This window comes from Trichosurus vulpecula, chromosome 3 (assembly GCF_011100635.1).
Source record: "Trichosurus vulpecula isolate mTriVul1 chromosome 3, mTriVul1.pri, whole genome shotgun sequence".
In the NCBI taxonomy this organism is placed as follows: Eukaryota; Metazoa; Chordata; class Mammalia; order Diprotodontia; family Phalangeridae; genus Trichosurus; species Trichosurus vulpecula.
In genome coordinates this window covers 176,745,934-176,765,377 of record NC_050575.1, presented here as the reverse complement: position 1 = coordinate 176,765,377, position 19,444 = coordinate 176,745,934, and the positions used below count along the sequence as shown (strand labels likewise).

The 19,444-nt window shown below is 38.1% G+C and overlaps 1 protein-coding gene across 2 annotated transcripts in view; it reads right to left on the bottom strand.

The window, feature by feature from the left end:
* The window catches only part of PNPLA7 (patatin like phospholipase domain containing 7), a 208,029-nt gene that overhangs the window by 88,007 nt on the left and 100,578 nt on the right, over positions 1 to 19,444 (bottom strand). The gene's annotated exons all lie outside the window — the stretch shown is intronic.

Here is a 19,444-nt window from a genome sequence, read left to right as displayed (position 1 = left end):
CTATCTCTAGCCCTGACCTGTCACAAACTTAAAACCCACACTAATAATTATGTATTCAGCATCTTCATTTGAATGTCTCACCTTGAACTCAACATACCCCACTCTCTAAATCTCCATCTCCAGCCCTGACCTCTGTGAAAGGTTTAAACACAGAGTTGTAATTACCTATTAGATATCCTCATCTTAATATTCTAGTGGATCTGTGATCTCGTTAAAATGGATGTTCCCTCCAGTGTCACGGATTTAAAACAATATATGCCTGCATCAGGTGTAAGTCTAGTCCACGTTCTCCCATAAATTCAACACAGGAAGTCCAATCAATGTGCTGGAGGCTTCCTTACTTCCTCTTTACCTCGTAATGATACCAAAAGGAAACATGGTTCATCAGTTATTCTTCAGCCTTCACACAAGACCAGCTGATCTCCTTTTTCTATCATATATTTCTGATTATAGACTTTATAGTTTCTCTTTATATTTCTTCATTCTTTCTTCAAAGAACATTTGTTACATGCCTCATCCTTCTCAATCCCACCATGCCTTTTCTCCATTGCTCTCTTAATGACTCTCATTTTTAATTCTTCAGAGATTGCAGTGTCTCATGACTTGTCACCATACAGTAACACTAACAGAATAAAGGTATTTTAAAAAGGGTCTTTGTTCCTGGGAAAATTGGGGGGTTATTAAAGCAATTGTGCAGCTTCCCAAAGGCAATCCAGCCCATTCTCTTTCTTCTGTTTAATTCTGGGCTAAACTTGTTATTCATTTGCACTGCCTGTCTAAGATCTATATACCGATAGATGAGTTCTATAGCTTATCTTCTATGTCATAACAGACAATAGGCATTCTTCATCCACTTGGTTTTTCCTAAGAGGATAGCTGGGCCAAAAAACTATTTTGAGTGCTAAAATGTTTCCAGTCTTAAAGCAATAGGCATGATGTCACCTGCAAAAAGGAGCATATTGTGGATCTCATTCACTATCCATAGGTAATTTCCCAAATTAAGATTTTGCACTGGATCTTCTCTATGACATGGACCTCTGACAAGCTTATGCCTCCATGTTTTTATTCCTCACTATATATTAACGATCAAAGTGTTAAGCAAGATTATCTTTTTTATTATATCTTTCAAGGAATCTTGAAAGGAAGGGAAGGAAGACATCTTGTTGGAAGAGCATCTTTAAGGTGGTGCTGAATAAAGTGCTTTTAAAAAAATCAACAAACAATAAGCAGAGTTTGTTCTTGTAAGCTCTAAATGTTTCAGTCAGATGTGTAATGACAAGTATGTGTTCTGCTATGGAGTATGACTAGGGAATGCTTGCCTGTTCTCTTCTGATACTCTCCTAGAGCATGTCCTTGATGCATGTGTAAATTATGCTCATAAAATTTTTATAACTAGGAAAGGTTGTTAGTTGTTGATATTCTCTTGGTCACATTTTTTTAGGGTATTAAGTAGGTCTGAGGTTTTTTCCCATAATGTTGGTATTTTTCCATTCCTCAGATACCATGTGAATCAATACCTTAACACCTCTTAAAATTGTGTCACCTGCAGCATGGAACTCCTCTATGTACAGTTGGTTCAATTAAGCTGCTTTTCCCATCTTTTTAATTCCATTTCTATTTCCCCTATAAGTATATCTAGGACTGTGATTAGAGTCTAAGAATTGTGGCTCTGCTATCCTTAATAATGAAAAAGTTTTTGAAAATCTTTTTCTCATTTTTATTTTCTTTTCTAGCTTTGATTTTAATCTTTGCTTTAATATGTTGGTGGTCTGACTGTACATAGACAAGTGATCGGGGAATAATTTCTACTTTATTAACAAGTCATTTCATGCCTTCGAAAGAAAAATAAAATTCATTTTTCATGACATTATTAGATTCTTTCATGTCCAATGCTTTTTCATTCTTTTCTTGAATACATGAGGTATGGGTGTGAAGCTTCTGTGAAATCTGTAAGTCGTCAGCATCTCTCGTTCCTTATTCCTAATCCATATTTTCCAACATTTTTCTTGCCAAACTTATCTATTCTCAAGTTTGCAATGGAGTCACAAAGTAACAGTTTAAAATTATATGGTGTTTTAAGGTTTACACAGCACTATACATATGTTACCTCAACTGATCATCTCAGCAGCCAAATCTAATGGCCTTTGCTCAGTCTTTGTAACCTTTCTGCATCCTACGAGGCTGGAGATCACCTTGTTCTCTTTGATAATCTCTTCTGCCTAGGTTTTTATTGGTAAGACATGCCACCATGAATTCAAGTTTTCCTATTTTGCTAATTATTTTTTCTGTACAGGCCATAAATTCTACTTTCAGAATTCTTATTTCTCTTTTAAACTACTCAGAAACATCCTGCTGAGGCTTCATGCTCTCTTGGGAATCCAGAGGATCCTCTGCTTCATCAGGTGTTGGTACCTTTTCCTTTGTTTTGCAATACTTATTCACAGATGCCTTAATTCTTTCACCTGATCTGGAGACCATATTCCCTTTTATTAATATTTTCTCTATTGATTTATATGCTTATATTCAAGGTCTTTGAGGTTTCTTTCTCCTGAGATCTTTGGTCATTTCAGTCTTGCTTTCTTGTTTTCCCTTACTTCTCATTTTCTGATTTCCTCCCCTTTAATGGCTATTTGTCTAGGGGCTGGATCTCAAAGTGTCTCGGTCCCATCACATGCTAGGCAATTCATGGTTCACTAGCTTCTATCTCTGCCCCGAGTGACTCCTGGGGAGATGGAAATGGCCTTAGCTAGTTGCTAGGTTCTTTCCCTAAGGCTTAGTGGAGTGCCACACAGCCACACACACAAATGGCTTGCTCCCTTTCTCTCTGTTCCCCCATTCTCTGGTAGCGCTCTGGTGTGACACACAGGACTGTCACACTGCTATCACAGCCTTAGCAAATTTTTGCCATTTGGATTTTTTTGGTACTGGGAAGATGGGAAGGGAGGTAGGATGTGGAGGTGAGTTCTATTGCAAGGCATGGGTCTTCTGCTTCAGGGAGTGTAGTGGGTGGCAGGATTGCTAAGTGACTTGGGTTAGGAGCTACAGAATAGTCTTCTCTGCTATTAGTTCATTAGGTTTTTACCTTGTTTGGGTTCTTGGTATTCTAGGTCATAGAGAAAGTTGATACTGCTTTATCTCTATCTTAGTTTGAGAGGTGAAGATCAGGGAAAATGTCCAGCCGTCCATCTTTTTGCCTAGGGTTTTCTTGATACTGTTCTCTCCTTGTTCTCCTTCTATCTGACTGATCTTTGTGGGTTCTTCATCCACATCATAACCCCCAACTGTGGGTGTTCCCCAAGATTCTTGCCTAGGTCTGCTTTTCTTTTTTAACATTTTTTTATTTTTATTTTTAGTTTACAACACACGGTTCTACATAATTTTGAGTTCCAGATTTTCTCCCCTTCCCCCCCCACAAGATGGCATGGAATCTCATATAACTACCATGTATAACTTCACATTGAATTAATTTATACACTAGTCAAGTTGTGGAGAAGAATTATGACCAATGGAATGAATCATGAGAAAGAAGTAACAGAACCAAAAAAAAAAAGCCCCAAAATCAAACACAAAAGAGAAGAAAAAAAGGAGAGCATGAAGTCTGCCTCAATCTGCATTCAAACTTCATAGTTCTTTCTCTGGATGTAGATAGCATTCTCCATCGTGAGTCCTTTGGAGTTGTCCTTGCACCTTGTGTTGCTGAGAAAAGCCAAGTCTGTCAGGGCTGGGATTCACAGAATCCATATATCTGTGACTGTGCACAACGTTCTCCTGGCTCTGCTCCACTCACTCAGCATTATATCGTGTAGGTTTTTCCAGGTTATTATGAAGTCCGTATCATCCCCATTTCTTATGGCACAATAGTATTCCATCACCTTCATATACCACAGCTTGTTCAGCCATTCCCCAATTGATGGGCATCCCTTTGATTTCCAATTCTTGGCTACCACAAAAAGAGCCGCTATAAATATTTTTGTACATATGGATCCTTTTCCCGCTTGTGTGATTTCTTTGGGATACAACCCTAGAAGTGGTATTGCTGGGTCAAAGGGTATGAACATTCCTGTAGCCCTTTGGGTGTAGTTCCAAATTACTCTCCAAAATGGCTGGATCATCTCACAACTCCATCAGCAATGTAACAATGTTCCAATTTTCCCACATCCTCTCCAGCATTTATCATTTTCCTGTTTTGTTATTTTAGCCAATCTGACAGGAGAGATGTGGTATTTAAGAGTTGTTTTGATTTACATTTCTCTAATCAGTAGTGATTTAGAGCATTTTTTCATATGCCTATAGATAGCTTTAATTTCTTCCTCTGAAAACTGCCTGTTCATATCCTTTGACCATTTCTCAATTAGGGAATGGCTTGTATTCCTATATATTTGGCTCAGTTCCCTGTATATTTTAGAAATGAAGCCTTTATCAGAGATACTAGTTGTAAAGATTTTCTCCCAATTTTCTGCTTCCCTCCTAATTTTTGTTGCATTGGCTTTTTTTGTACAAAAACATTTCAATTTAACATAATCAAAATTATCCATTTTGCCTTTTGTAATGCTCTCTATCTCTTGTTGGGTCATGAATTCTTTAAAAAAAAGAAAAAAGAAAATCAAATTACCAGTATCAAAAATGAAAAGGGTGAGTTCACCTCTAATGAAGAGGAAATCAAAACAATAATTAGGAATTATTTACCCAATTGTATGCCCATAAATTTGACAACCTTAGAGATATGGATGAATATCTACAAAAACATAAACTGCCCAGGTTAACAGAAAAGGAAGTAAAATTTCTAAATAACCCCATCTCAGAAAAAGAAATTGAGCAAGCCATCAATGAACTCCCCAGGAAAAAATCTCCAGGGCCACATGGTTTTACATGTGAATTCTATCAAATATTTAAAGAACAACTAATTCCAATACTTTGTAGACTATTTGGGAAAATAGGTGAAGAAGGAGTCCTACCAAATTCTTTTTATGGCACAAATATGGTACTAATACCCAAACCAGGTACAGTCAAAACAGAGAAAGAAAATTATAGACCAATTTCTCTAATGAATATTGATGCAAAAATTTTAAATAAAATATTAGCAAAAAGATTGCAGCAACTTATCATGAGAATAATACACTATGACCAGGTAGGATTTATTCCAGGAATGCAAGGCTGGTTCAATATTAGGAAAACTATTAGCATAATTGACCATATCAACAACAAAACTAGCAGAAACCATATGATCATCTCAACAGATGCAGAAAAAGCCTCTGACAAAATACAACACCCATTCCTATTAAAAACACTAGAAAGCATAGGAATAAATGGAACCTTCCTTAAAATTATAAATAGCATCTACCTAAAACTATCAACAAGCATTACTTGTAATGGGGATAAGCTAGATGCATTCCCAATAAGATCAGGGGTGAAACAAGGATGTCCATTATCACCCCTACTATTCAATTTGGTACTAGAAACGTTAGCTGTAGCAATAAGAGAAGAAAAAGAAATTGAAGGAATTAGAATAGGAAAAGAAGAGACTAAATTATCACTTTTTGCAGATGATATGATGATTTACTTGGAGAATCCTAGAGAATCAAGTAAAAAACTACTTGAAATAATAAACAACTTTAGCAAAGTTGCAGGATATAAAATAAACCCACACAAATCCTCAGCATTCCTATACATTACTGACAAAGCCCAACAGCAAGTAGAAAGAGAAATTCCATTCAAAGTTACTGTAGACACTATAAAATATTTGGGATTCTACTTGCCAAGACAAACCCAGGGCCTATATGAACATAACTATGACACACTTTTCACGTGAATAAAGTCAGATCTAAATAAATGGAAAAATATCAGTTGCTCATGGTTAGGCCAAGGTAATAGAATAAAAATGACAATTTTACCTAAATTAATCTATCTATTCAGTGCTATACCAATCGAACTACCAAAAAATTATTTTACTGAGCCGGACAAAATAATAACAAAATTCATCTGGAAAAACAAGAGGTCTAGAACATCTAGGGTATTAATGAAAAGAAATGCTAGAGAAGGTGGCCTAGCCATACCAAATATTAAACTGTACTACAGAGCAGCAGTCATCAAAACTACCTGGTACTGGCTAAGAAACAGAGGTGTGGATCAGTGGAATAGGATAGGAATATAAGATGGAGAAGTCAACAACTATAGCAATCTACTCTTTGATAAACCCAAAGAGGCCAGCTTCTGGGCTAATAATTCACTATTTCACAAAAACTGTTGGGAAAACTGGAAAATGGTAGGGCAGAAACTGGGCATAGACCAATATCTTACACCATATACCAAAATAAAGTCAAAATGGGTTCATGATTTAAGAGTAAAGGCTGATACTATAAGTAATTTGGGAGAGCAAGGAATAGTTTACCAGGTCTGCTTTTCTTTTCCCTCTATACTCTCTCATTTGGTAATCTTATCAGCTTTCATAGGCTTAACTATTGCCTATATGCTGATGACCTCCTAATCTATATATTCAGCCTTAATCCTTCCCTTAATTTTCCTATTAAACATCTCAAACTAGATGTCCCATGGATAACTTAAATTCAATATGTCCAAAACTGAACCTATTACATTTTCCCCATAACCGTCCCCCTCTACAATTCAAGCCCGGATTACTGCAATGCCTGCTGGTTGGTCTCCCTACCTCATGTCTCTCCTTACTCCATTCCCTCTTCCACTCAGCTGTCAAACTGACCTTCCTAAAACACTAGTCTGACCATGTCACAAGACAATACCCTCTTCCCCTCCATTGCCATCCAATAAACTCCAGTGGTTCTCTATTACTTTTAGGATCAAATACAAAATTCTCTCTTTGATTTCTTCATGTCCATCCTAGCTCCTTCCTACCTTTCCAGTCTTCTTACACCTAATTCCCCTCCACATACTTTTCTTTTTTTTTCCTTTTTTTAAAAATTTATTTTTTATTTTTAATTTACAACACTCAGTTCCACAAGTTTTTGAGTTCCAAATTTTCTCTCCCTCCCTCTCCTCCCCCTTTTCCTCCAAGATGGCACGTAATCCAATACAGGTTCTACACATACCTTCGCGTTAAACTTATTTACATAATAGTCAAGTTATAAAGAAGAATTATAACCAATGGAATGAATTATGAGAAAGAAGAAACCAAAAAGGAAGGAAAAAAAGAAAGAGCAAACAGTTTGCCTCAATCTTCATTCAGACTCCATAATTCTTTTTCTGGATGCACATAGCTTTTTCCATCACAAGTCTTTTGGAGCTGTCTTTGAACCTTGCATTTATGAGAAGAGCCATGTCTATTAAAGTTAGTCCTTATAGATATCATGTGTGTGTCCACATACTTTTCAATACAGTATGGCCTCCTCAATGTTTCTCACACAAGACATGTTACTCTGAGCATTTTCATTGGTTATCCCCCATGCTTGGAACTCTTTCCCCTCCTTATCTCCACTTCCTGGCTACCTTCAAGTGTCAGCTAAAATCTCACCTTCTGCAAGAAGCCTTTCCTGTTCTTCCTTAGTGCTAGTGCCTTTCCTCTGAGATTACCTTCCATTTACACATATTCACCTTGTATGTACGTAGTTGTATACATATTTTCTCCCCCATTCAATTGTAAGCTCCTTGAAGGCAGGTTCTGTTTTTGCTTTTCTTTGTTTCCCTGGTGCTTAGAACACAGTAAGCACTTAATACATGCTCACTGACTTAACTTGAATAACCTTGTCATTTGGGTGCTATTATTAGCTCCAGATGAGGAAAGCCAATCTTAGAGATGGTAAGTGACTTGCCTGGGATCGTATTGCTAATAATGATATGAGGTAGGATTCAAACTTAGGTCTCCTCGTTCCAAGTCCAACTTCTACTCACTGTACTACCTAACTGCCTGAGTATCAAACAACATAGTGATTTCATTCGGAACTCTAAATTGAGTCCTTCATATAATTTCTCTACCTTTTTATCTTCTGTGATAGATGTTGGTACAGAAGCAGCAATTATTTTCATGGAGGTCTTTTTGCAAAATATTATCAAGAACAGTGCTATGCAAGGCGATCAAATTTTCTAGGAAATGATTTTTTTTGTTGCCTCTGAACACACAATTAACTAATTCCACCAACTCCTTCATTTGCCTTTATTTGAATCTGAGCCAACCTTCCATTTAACTAAGTCCTCTCATGCTTTAGTTTAGAGCAAAAATGTCAAGACTGATATATTTCAGTTCCCTTGAGAATATATACATTCATTTTCAATCTCTTTGAGACTGAGTACCAACAACTAAGTTCACAAATAATCTAAAAACTTTCTAAGTCTTAGCACCCTCTTTTCCCTTTTCCACCCTCTATTACCACCACTTAAGAAATAGAAGGAGCTGCACAGGGCTGAGGATCATTTTGTATTTTTGTTTCTTGGGTTTCCAGAACCCAAATAAATTCATCAGGAAGTGATCTGCCCTTCCACATATAACTTGGCTGGTAATGACTCTCTCTTAAATGGTTGGTCTTAGAAAGCATACTTAGTCTGCTGCTTGACAATACCTAAAGCTTTTCTAGGATGGTAAATACTGTCAGAAATTATGCTCCCCTGGCATTACCTTTGAGAATCAAGCAACTCACTTCAAACTCAACAAATCCCAAACATAACTAATCACCTAAATCTGTGTTTCCAGCCTTGATTTCTTTCACAAGCTCAAAACACACATAATTATTCACTAGATAACTGTATCCAAATATCTCATCTCAAATATAACATATCTCAAACCAAATTCATTGTGCAAAATTCATATACCCTAACTTCCCCTCCTCCCCAAACAACTTTTTCTCCTTTTGACTACCTATTTCAGTTAATGACACCTTCATTCTCTTTATCACCCAAGTTCTAAAATTTTGCAGTAACCTTCAAATTTGGGAAATAAGATAATGAAAGAAGTCAATCAAATGACACTTCCCGTCTCTGAAATGCGTCTCAAATTCATCCCCTTTCTTTACTATGTCTGGTATTGTTCTTGCCTGTTCCTCTAGATCTGTTCTTTAGGCATAATATATTCAGCAAAAATCTAAGAAAAATATGATTACAAAATTACAGAAGTGCCCAGAGGGGAGAACATGGATTAGACATCATGTTCATATGTACAAGACACTCCAATACTTCAAAAGATTTTTTATTTCAGCAGTATAATTATTTCCTCCATGCCTTAATCCCTGATTTTATGAGCTGCTGTGGACCTAAAAAAAATTAATCACCTAGTAACAGATTTTCAGTAATCAGCCTCTCTGAACCGAGCAAGGTTGTTTCTCAAAAGACAGACACTCAGTCCTTTACTGGGCCTATACTTAACGCTATTCTAATGTGGATGCTAGAGCTTATATTCCACTGTCATCACCTTTAGAAGTCACTTCCATACCATAATTAAGGATCAGAGTAGGATTTCAATGAAAGATACGAGATTCTGTGATATTGAACATTGTAAATTAATCTTGTAAGGGTTTCTGTAGAAGGCAGAAAACTTTTGAAGTGATGCATCCTAACAGGCACACTACTGCATTACTGATGGAACTGTAAATCAGTCCAATTCAATTTGGAACACAATTATTCAAGAAAAGCTACTTTATTGTTCATACCCTTTGACTCAGGGATCCCACTGTACCTCCTTGCTCTATTCTCCTCTCCCTCCAATCAGCCAAATTGTCCCGAACAATAATACCATCTCAGGTATTCATGTATGCATGCCCCTAAAGAAAATAAAGAAAAATGGAGACCCAGAGAAGGAGAAATCAAGAGGGCAGGAGGATGAGATGGTAAGTAAAGTCAGGGAATGGGTAGAAATTCTCAAAAGTAACTGAAGGTAATACATACCCCCAAGGAAGTCAAAGACCAAAAAAAGAGGTTTTGTATATAACAGAATATTCATAGCAGCATCATTTTGTGGTAACAAAAAAAACTGGTACCAAGTGGATACCCAACTATTGTAGAACGGTTGAACAAACTGTGATACGTGAATACATTGATCACTATTGTGCTATGAGGAATGACAAATGTGAGAAATTTTGAGAAAACTGATGCAGAATGAAATAAGAAGAACCAGGAAAGCAATAAGCACAATGACTATAATAACGTAATAAAAAAGAACACTAAAGCAAAGTTTAACATTGTGTAATTATAATAACCAATATGGGCCCTAGGGATGAGCTGAGGGAATGTATCTTGCTCCTTTGATTGGAGAAGAGTGGACTACTTGTATCTAAAAAGAAGAGACCTTCTTTCAAAAGAAGCTGATAGTGCAGTAGATAGAGTACTGGGCCTAGAACCAGGAAGACCTGATGTCAAATACGGCCTCAAACATTTACTAGTTATGTGACCCTGGGTAAGTCACTTAACATCTTTCAATCTCAGTTTCCTCAACTGTAAAATGGGTATTATAATAGCACCTACCTTACCAAGCCTTAGCAGGGTTGTTGTGAGGAACAAATGATATAATATTTGTAAAAAGCACTCAGTACAATGCCTGGCACATAGTAGACACTATATAAATGCTTATTCCCTTCCCACAGTTGGGTTTTATGTAGAAGGAACAGCATGGTTTGATTGGAGATAGGTGAGGTATAGTACATGAGAACAAGAATGGTTCCATTTGCAGTTCTTGGAGGGAAGGAGTTAAAGCTTCTTCTGGGAGGAAAGAGACACGGTGACACAGTGTGGAAAGAGCACTGAATTTGGAATAAGAGGATCACACCTGGGTCCTGGGTCTAGCTCTACTACTTAATACTTGACAAATCAATTAACCTCTCTGTGGCTGCTTCTTCAGCTACATAATGAGGGGATTAGACTAGATGGCCTCGGAGCTTCCTTCAAACTCTAAACCCATTCTTATCGACAACACTCTAGTTCAGGCTCTCATTTCTTGCTTGGAGTACTGCAACGGCCTGCTAATTCACATCAATTCAATAAACATTCATTAAGTGCCTATCATGTATAAGACACCGTTAGTCTCTAGGAATATAAGGATAAAAGTGACATACTTCCTTCCCTTAAAGATCTTAGAGAATATACAGGTGGATCTGATATACATAGATAACTATACTACAAGCTAAGGAATGAGGGAAACAAAGGAGAGACCCAAACAAAGTGATCCACTGAAATCTGGGACGCTACCTTGGAGCTAAATTGTCCTGATTGGTAAGTAAATGCAAACCCATGTAACCCACTATCAGACCCCAGACCATGCATCCCATCCTAGACAGCTGGCCATCCCAACCTAACCATCTTATTGTCTGCCCTGAAGCTGCATGCCTACAGAAGCAAATCCAAACTTATTAAATTGATACCCAGTCAATTCAGTTCCACATTTATTAAGCAACTACAATTGTAGGTTATGATACAGGCCCCATTCTCAAGGAGCTTACAATCTAATGGGGGGGGGAAGGGGGAGGCAAAAAATATATAAATAACTGAGCCAGGGACAGTGCATTAGGAAGAATAGATTATTTGCACAGTGGCATGAATGGATTGAAGAGGAGTTAGACTGGAAGCATGAAGGCCAGTTAGGGAGCTAGTCTAATTGTCTAGGTGAAAATAGATGAGAACTGGAAGTAGGGTAATTGCACTGGGAATAGGGAAGAGGGACTCCATGCAAGAGATACTACAGAGGTAGAAATGAATAAACTTGTGAAGTGATTGTATGTATGGAGTGAGGAAGAAGGAAGAATCAAAGATGATTCTGAAATTATGAGCCTGGGAGACTGGGAGGGTAGTGGTACCATGAACAGCTATAAAGAAGTTAGGGAAAGGGAAAGGGACATCTTAAAAGGGAGAGATGAATTGTTCAATTTAAGACTTGTTAAGTTTGAGGTGTTGGCCAGATATCCACACGGAGATACATAGTAGGCAGTTGAAAGTATGAGTTAGGGTTAGCAAGAGATGATGGAGTTAGAGTTGAAAAGAACATACTAGCCCATCTAGTTCAACCTCCTCATTTTAGAAATAAGGGAAATGAGGCATCTCGAGGTTGGTGGGATTTGAACCTAGGTCCTCTGACTCCATCATCAGTGGACTTTCCACTGTACCATGCTGTCTCTCAGAGAAGGTAGAGAGAGACAGAAAAATAGAACCTTGGGGAAACCTTAATGTTTAAGGGATGGGAGAAGGATGACTAGCCTGCTCAAGAGACTTCAGAGTAAAAATGGTCAGAAAGGTAAGAGGAACCATGGGAACACAGTGTCACAGGAGTCGATGGTAACCACTTGATGAGATGAACAAATAAGTATTTTTTCCCTTGGTCCTTACAAAGTATTTTGTTTGAACCACTGTTTTGTATTTATCATGTCCTGTTTTGTGTTGTAGAGGATGCATATTTGTGAATATCTCCTAATCTATTAATAGAGCAGAAGTTCCAAGAGGGCATAGACAATGAATTATTTAATATTTTTTAAAAATTATATATATATTTTCAAACAGCAAAAATGTGCCTTCTTTCCCTGCCATTCCAGCCACCAGCCAAATTGAGAACAAAAGAAAAACAAAACCCCTGTTATAAATATGAATAGTTAAGCAAAACAAATTTCAACATTGGCTGTGTCCAAAAAAAATTTTCATTCTGTACTCAGTCCTTCACTTTTCTATCAGGAAGTAGATAGCATGTTTCATCATAGCCCTCTGGACTAATTGTGGTTAGTCATTATGCTGATCAAAGTTCCTAATCCCTTCAAAGTTGTTTGTCTTTACCATATTGTTGTCATTGTATAAACTGTTCTATTCACTTTACTCTGTATCAGTTCATACAGGTCTTCCCAGATTTCTCTGAAACCTCCCCCCCTTCCTCATTTCTTACAATACAATAGTATTACATTTGTATACTTGTCTTGTGACAGTCCTCTGACATAAGGCAGTCCCTCTTGCTTTCTAGGACTGGGGTCAGAGTGTGCCCAAGTCCCCACCAGAAGTGTGACTATAGAAAGGGAAAGTCCCTGTCTAGGAACCAGTTTATGTCTAAGGAAAGGCCCACAGGCCAGCCAGAGACATGAAGATAAACAAGCACCTTAATGAGTTCAATTGCCATGAATAATATGTCATAACAATAGGGACCAGTTCAATATTCAAGTTTTATTGAAAAATAACAGAGAAAAGTGGGAGAAGAGGGGGAAGGGAAGAAAGGGACTTGATGTACGAGTTAAACATAAACATGTTAATACAGAATAAAATTCACATAAGGGTGGCACTGCATTGGGGAAGGCAGGAAATGGTCTACTCAAGTGGTCCATTCAGGTGGGAAGGCTTGGTCCCATAAGAGTGATATGCTCCCAAGGAGAACAGATGTACTTCCAGGGAGGACAGATATACTCCAAAGTTCCTTTCTGAGAGTAGGATACTCAAACCCTGATCTTACGGGGCACCTGGAGCTGGCTGATTTACATGTCAAGGTTTACGGCACATAGGAGATTTTTTGAGGTGCACAGGTACAGGAAGGGTGGGAGGAAGACAAACTAGTAGTTGGCAAGACATTATTTTTGGACACACAGCTATATTAACCTTAAAATATAACTATCAGTATTTTTCCATGGTCTAATCTTATAGAAATGGTTTCTATGCATAGATTCTGTAACCTACAGCCTCCCTAAAGAGGAGACTGTCACAGTGGTCTCAAGACCACTTGGCCTTATCTTACAATAATACCATACATTACAATACATTTGTATACCATAACATGTTGTTATACAATACATCTTTATACCATAACATGTCCCCAATTTATGGGCACTCCCTCAGATTTCCATTCTTGGCCTCTTCAAAAAGAGCTACAAATATTTTTGTACATCCTTAGTTTGTTTTGCTTAGTTTTAATCTACCCTCCTTTAATCTATCCTCCCTTTAATTCCATCTCCCTCTTCTCCTTTCCCTCCTATTCCTCAATTCAGGGAAATGTACCCTTCTGTGTTTATTCATTCTTTCCAGTCTCAAGAATTTTCTAGGTCTATTTGAAGAAGTTTTGGTGGAAAGCTTACTGCATTTCTTCTTGCTACTCTACTACCTTCACTCCCAATCATATAAGCACATTATTTAATTTTTATATTTTCTCTGGTGCCTAACTCTATCTTTTACTAAGTAAGCATTTCCTACACATTCAGTTTAGCAGAATTAAACTTGAGATACTCCACCATCTGCCTCCTACCTATTTTTCTGGCTTTTTCTCATACCCTAGCTAACCTGAATTACTCAGTACAATCTCATACAAATTCCATACTCTCCCACCTCCATGTCTCTGCTCAGATTACTCCTGCCTATAATGCCACCCCTACCACTTCTTCCTCTTGGGAGCAGCGTAGTGAAAAAGAAAAAGCGGGTGGGCTGGAAGTCAAGACAGCTGGGTCCCAGTTCTAGCTCCTCCACTAACTTACCTAAGTCCCTTTACTTTTGTGCCCCAGTTTTTTCCTCTGGAATGTGACAAAGCTAGACTAGATATCTTTGACACTCTATAATTTTATACTAAAGGCAAAATTATTCTAGAATCTCAGATGAGTGCTTATCCTACTTTCTGCTTGGATAGGTTCTCCTAGGCAGCCCAGGCTTCTCATTTCTACAGCCTGGGGAGAGCATGCTCTTCCCTAGATATCTGATACTGACTATCATACAGATGCTCTTTTTCTAAATCTGGCCAAATATGCAATAATGAGGCAACTCTGTCTTTGATTTATTTTTCCCTTTGAGACTAATAGCTCCCTAGTGAGGGAGTTGGGCCATTCATTCACACTTCTCACCTGTGATGAAATTTTCAGGCTTAGTAGGAAAATACGCCATCATCATCATCTCTTAGAGGCATGGTGAACTGTGCCCACACTGCCACACCCCCCAGGATGAAGCACCATCTTGCCTTTGTGATGGACCCAACATGATTCCAACTGTTTTTGTCCTCAAAGAACAATGATGGCATGAATATCCATGTTGGGCTTTTATAGAAAGCAACAGAATGCCAAACATTTCCCTAGGAAACAATCTGGAATGTTACAGCATGTGGAAGAGAGACAGACACACAGCAGTCTGTTCTGACTCCTATCAGTCACTGACAAACATTCCTCTGACAGAGGCTGTAGGTGGCACTTAGGAACCACCCGCATCAGCCTTCTGTGAGGACTCAGCAGCAGCAGTGAGAAATAATGCAACACTAAGGTGGAGGGAGAGCCAGTACTCCTGGAATATGGGGCTGGAAGTTGGCAGATAGAGCCATGTTTTATGTTATTCGTGGCTTATTTCCCTGAAGAGCTTATCATCCTTTGGATCAATCCCCAAAGTAACTAGAGTTCTCCTATGACTCCACAGCTCACTTATGGGGCACGGTTTAGGGACAGAATTTCTAAGATCTTGCTTACATCCGCTTTATGATCATTCTCTAGTTGTCCTTGGCACAAATATTTTCTGTCTCCTCACTAGACCATGGAAGCTCCTCAAGGGTAAACATATCCTCCACTTCTTTTGTAAGCTATCAAGGGATTTGGGATAGTGCTGGAGATGCAGAAGGTACCTAGTAAACAGTTAAAATTGGGATAATAGAGTGGAAAAATAAACCATCCCAATACTACATGAGGATAATTGCTGCTGAAAGGAATCTAGGTCAGAATGGATTATCAGCTGAAAAACAGTAACAAGCTACACATGCAGTCTGTAGGAGTAAAAAATGAGGCTGATTGCACGCTGGTATGTGTGTCTAAAAAGAAAAAAAATATGTACCCAAATGCCCTTTTCACATGGAGGGCACATAAAGACAAGTCCTAAAGCCTGGCAGAGTTTGCAGTTCTGCCTCTGGTTCTCAAAATCTCTACTCAATTACCATTTTTGATTGCTATACACTAATAAACGTAGATGAATAAGACCTGTGATGAATGATTCAATCCACAAACATTAAGTAACCAGTTTGTCTACTCTAAAGAAAAGAACACTACAGGGGTGCTAGATAACAGTCTTTCCATGCATGAGAGTTTCTTTCTTCAAGGGCAGTGACAAAAATGGTCTTCACTGATGTGTATGTATGCATGTATCTATGTGTATATGTATGTATGTGTATGTATGTGTATATATATATATATGTAAAAGAGAGAGAGCAGACACAGGGTGAGTTGAGGATGAAGGGAAGATAGCTAAAAGAAATAAAATGAAATTAAGGGATGAGAGAGTAACTTACTGAGAGAGGGAGATAGGGAGAGATAGAATGGGGTGGATTATCTCCCATAAAGGTGGCAAGAGGAAGCAGTTCTAGGAGAGGAGGGGAGTGGGCAGGTGAGGGGGGAATGAGTGAACCTTGCTCTCATCAGATTTGGCCTGAGGGGGAATACTATACATACTCAGTTGGGTATCTTACCCCACAGGAAAGAAGAGGGAGGAAGATAAAAAAAAAAATAAAAGGCAGGGGGATGATGGAGTGGAGGGCAGATGGGGGTGGAGGTAATCAAAACAAACACTTTGGAAAGGGGACAGGGTCAAGGAAGAAAATTCAATAAAGCGGGATGGGTTGGGAAGGAGCAAAATGTAGTTAGCCTTTCACAACATGAATATTGTGGAAGGGTTATACATAATAATACATGTGTGGCCTAGGTTGAATTGCTCAACTTCTTAGGGAGGGTGGGTGGGAAGGGAAGAGGGAAGGGAATTTGGAACTCAAAGTTTTAAAATCAGATGTTCAAAAACAAAAAAACTTTTTGTATGCAACTAAAAAATAAGATACACAGGCAATGGGGCGTAGAAATTTATCTTGCCCTACAAGAAAGGAAGGGAAAAGGGGATGAGAGGGGAGGGGGGTGATAGAGGGGAGGGCTGACTGGGGAACAGGGCAACCAGAATATACGCCATCTTGGAGTGGGGGGGAGGGCAGAAATGGGGAGAAAATTTGTAATCCAAACTGTTGTGAAAATCAATGCTGAAAACCAAATATGTTAAATAAATAAATTGCATTAAAAAAAAAAATGGTCTTCACTGGCTTAAACTGTACCAAGAGGGATTTCAGTGCTATATAACTAAAAACTTCTAGTTGTCCAGCTAAAAACCACTTGACAGAAAATATTATTGAAACAGGTGACTAAAGAAACAAATCAATCATTCAACAAACATTTAAGTGCCTGCTCTGTTCCAGACATTGTGCTAAGCCTTGGGGATTCAAAGATAAAACTGAAACAGTCCCTGCCCTCAAGGAGGTTATAGTGGAGACAATATGAACATATTTATGTATATGTATATATACATATAGTATAAAATATATGTATATATATATACACACATATAGTATAAAATGAATACAAGGTAATTATTCGAGGCTTTATGGGGATTAGGCAAGGCTTCATGAAAAAAGTGGTGCTTAACTGAGTTTTGAAGGAAAACAGGCCTTCCAAGGGACAGTGGTGAAGAGGGGCAGCCTTCTGGGGATGGGAAGCAACGAGTGCAAAGCATAAAGGGAGGAAATGAATGTCATGTGTGAGAAATAGCAAGTGGGCCGTTGTGGCTGGATTATGGGGTGTGGAGAAGGGAATGATGTATAAGAAGACTGGAAAGGTGAGAATGAACCTTGAGTCTCTTAGGAAACTTCAAAAGGAAAAGAGACAGTCAGCCCTATGACTGGTGTAGTGAAGTGTACCCTTGCTCAGACAACTCAAAGAAGGCCCACCAGAGGTTTAGTCTGCCCTGTAATTTTACCATTTAATGACAGTCTTACCACCTATGCAGTATGTTGGTTATGTCAATATAACAGTAGATCACAACCTGGGAATAGAGGTGTTCCCGCTTGGGCCTATCATTATCTACTTCCATGAATTTCAGGTTGGGGCTTACCATTCTACCCTTTAACACCACACAGGTGAAGGGTAGTCATGTGTCTCACAACTGCCCCTTACCATTGTGCAAGGTTTGCTCCATAGGCATCACTTCAGTTAAGCACATGCCACATGTCCTCAGCTACCCATTCCCTCTTCAGAAAGTTTCCTTCCTAGAGCCTGCAGAGAGGTGGCGCAGTGGCTAGAGCGCTTGCGCCTGGAGCAAGACCTGTAACCCTATGCAAGTCACTTATCCTCCGCTTGCTTTGGTTTCATCAACTGTAAAATGGGGATAATTATAATAGCACCTACCTCCCAGGGTGGCTGTGAGAATCAAATGAGATAATATTTGTAAAGTGCTTAGCATAGTGCCTGGCATATATAGGTGCTATATAAATGTGATTACCATTAATGTTAATAACAGTAACAGAAATAATATTTGAGAGAAAATATAAAGATATTTCAGAACCTGCATATGCCTGCAATAGGTGGCCACTGATGTAATGGTAAGAACCAAAGGCTGAACTATCAAGTAATACCCCTATGAATAGGTATCAAGCACCACCACATCAGAAGTAACTTGAAAGAACTATTGAAAATCTATGGAAAGCTATTGGAAGATTTCACTGTCTAGCTGGTAAACACAGGAGAACCCCTGACCACCACACTTCCCAATTAAAGGCAACAACAACAACAACAACAACAAAAGGAAACAAAGGCACATCAAAAACTCTAGATTCCTTTAATCAAAAACCAAAAGCAAAGATCAAAAGCTTAAGATGATACAAAGAGTCAACAAAAACAAAACAAACAGTCCAACAGACATAAAAGACACACAAGAAGGAAAGAAATCAGAAGTGAGTGAGAGTTACTATAAGAAGTAGGATGTGGAAAATTTCTGATAACAAATCTGGTTGCAAGAAGTCCAACACAGTGATGATTGGAGCTTGATCAAACAGGAAATAGAAAGCTCATACATCGTTAACACAAGAACTGACAGAACTGTTACATCAAGAAAAATGACAAACTTTACATTCGTTGCAAAACTAGAAAGTGGTGGGGCTCAATATGATCCTTGATTATTGGCTCAAATGCTTTACACTGGTACATAAATTAATAGCAAAGCAATTTCCCAGTTTCCTTTCATATGTACACTTGATACCATCTTTCTTAAGAGAAGGAATCACATACCTACTGCCAAAAGATAAGAGCACTAGTGACTCCATCGAATAAAGGCTAATTTTATGTTTATGTACAGCATCCAAAGCCTGTATTACTTTTAAAAAAAATTATGAACACTTTAAAGAAAACAATGTATTGATCAAGAAGCAAAAAAGTATATGCCAAAATGTCCCAAACATGTGAAATAACATCTTATTATTGATTCAATAATTACTGAACAAGTTACCCAAAAGCACTGCAACATTTAAACTACTTCTAAATATTAATTATTGCAAAGGCTTTTACTCAATTTTGCACCCATCTCTTATTCATAAACTGCAAATGTATAAAACAGGCCCAAGCGTAGTGAAAATACCAAAGTGTTTGATGTCCACATGAAAAATTGTTCTCTATTTATAGCATGTCATCAACAAAATTATGTCAATAATAAATCATAAAACAAGGCATTTAAAAAAAAGACAGTTTGAGCCCATTATGGTTGAGTATGG